Source organism: Ursus arctos, unplaced genomic scaffold (assembly GCF_023065955.2).
Source record: "Ursus arctos isolate Adak ecotype North America unplaced genomic scaffold, UrsArc2.0 scaffold_29, whole genome shotgun sequence".
In the NCBI taxonomy this organism is placed as follows: Eukaryota; Metazoa; Chordata; class Mammalia; order Carnivora; family Ursidae; genus Ursus; species Ursus arctos.
Window position 1 is genome coordinate 29,604,402 of NW_026622974.1, and position 2,147 is coordinate 29,606,548.

Sequence of the window (2,147 nt, forward strand, 5' to 3'; positions counted from 1 at the left end):
ACAGTTTTAATATTAGCCAAAAGGGCATTAGAAATGACTTTGAATTAGTGAAATGTGTGATGTTCAAGATATAGGGATTGACTAGAAATATTGTGTATGCAACTCTTCTTTATATGAGCAAATATGAGTATACTTCTGGAAGGGCCTTTCTTGTCTTAGGACTCGTTTGGCTCTGTTCCTGGGTTCTGTTGTCCAACTGTGATGAGAAGTTTAGCTTAGTCCTGAGGCTAAAATATTATTGCTTCTGCCTTTAGTGAAAGAACCTAATAGTTATAAATGGTCAACTTATTTTAGGACAGTTTGCAAAGAGGGCATGTCATCATCACGCTAAAACTGATCCTGTCCCAGCATTTAGGTGTACGGAAACATATAGGCCCTTAGATTCCAGATAACTGGAATCTCTCAATTTTCTTCTCAGTTTCTCTGGAAAGAGAATTAACTGGCTCATTTTGGGTAAGGTCCTGCCCCGATCAACAGTGACTGAGGAACTCTATGGGTTATGTAGTCATCAACAGTGCTAAAAAAGCCTCTCACCAGAAGCTGTGGGTGTGCACTCTCTGAAAAGGGGGTCCAGGCTGGGTTGTGGGTAAAGAGTACATTTCATAGGATGGGGTATTGACAACGTAAGTTCTTTGAGACCTCATGTTAATCAAATTCAAAGCTCTATTTCTTTGATTCAGAAGAGGATATAAAATTTTTTTAAAGCTGTAGTTATTTATTATTTGTCAATAAAGAAGATTGGCCTGTCCTTTAAAAAGAAAGTGACATTCCAACATGGGACGGGTTGAGTCTCCTCTAGAGTGCTGGATGGTACCAGCTACTGCTACTGTACTAGGCCAGAGGGAAGCGCAGGTGGCGGCTCTCTTTCAACTCGACCACACTAAGTGCTTCATTCCCTGTGCGGCCTTCACTTCTTCCCAGTCCAGTTTGATATCTGGAACCTCATCTTCTGGCTTTGGATCCTTTCTCAAGGCTTCCTGGTGGGAGGCCACCACGATGGGCAGAGGGCCATATTCCTTCCGGAATTCTACCAAGTGGAGACTCTTAGCCAGTTGTTGATGGGTTTCCTTGTGGGAGAGCCCATGCAAAAGGCCCCATGGGAGGTTGACCATGTGAACCAACCCAGAGATCTTGGCATACATGTCTTGAGCCGGCAGATGGTGATGATGGCCCCATGGCTGTGGAGGCCATAGCCCCTGGGTTGTTTCTTTATCTTGATATGGGTCCTTTTAAATCTTAAAGATATGTCACAGAATATCATATGGTCTTCGCGTCGTTCTATATAATGCAAATAGCAAACTGCTCTGTTCTTTGCTTTTCTGAAAGCGTCCATCTGATCAATGTCTTTCCCAGTGGCAAAACCTGTAGCTCCTCTGCCGTTCCCCACACCGACCCGGACATGGGCTGGTTTCTTTTCCTCCCTCTTTTGCTGTCATATTGAAAACATTTCTTACCTCAAGTATCCTGGCATCAAAATCATCATATGTTTCTCCATTGGGACCAGGGTCAGGGGGGCCAAGACTGACGCCTCCCCATGTGTTTCTGCTCCATCCTCGCTCCCGTTTAAACTTTCTCTTCCTCTTGCGGTCCCACTCTTCCCTCTGCTGGACCAGGTCAGCCTCTACCTTCTCTTGCTCTTCCTTGCTTCTTTGGGCAACAGTCTGCACAGCTCCCTCTCTTATAAGAGGGACATTCAGACCAGGCCAGAGGAAGCCATGACACCCTTCACCAATGATCTGACCCTTGTTCAGATCCTTTGTTCTCTTTTTCTCAGTTCTTTTCCCATTTCCTTTTCTTGTTCCTGCTCCAGTTTCTGCCAAAGCGCCTTTCCAAAGCTCATCTGCTGTCAATTTAGTGAAGAAGTTATAGGATCTATACTGTTGACCCATCAAATTACTGGGAGAAGAAATACATCATTGTGTCTGTAGCTATGGGGCAAGCTGGTGAAATGATGGTTGTCTCTGATTCCTGGATATGACAAAGGGTCGTTGCTGAGAACAGTCTTCAATGCCGAAATGGAAGCTGTTGGAAAGGTGTTTAGGTAAAGCTGTGACCGCCCTCCCCGGGCGCGCCACACAGCGCAGGGAGGCAGCCCGCAGCGCGCACCGCGACCGCACGGTGGAGCCCTGGGAGCGCCTCAGGATATA

The 2,147-nt window shown here is 46.0% G+C and overlaps 1 pseudogene; it reads right to left on the bottom strand.

Annotated features, from left to right (window-relative positions):
- Positions 1 to 725: 725 nt before the first annotated feature.
- Positions 726 to 1,904, bottom strand: LOC113261340 (28S ribosomal protein S5, mitochondrial-like; annotated as a pseudogene).
- Between the last annotated feature and the right edge of the window lie 243 nt (positions 1,905 to 2,147).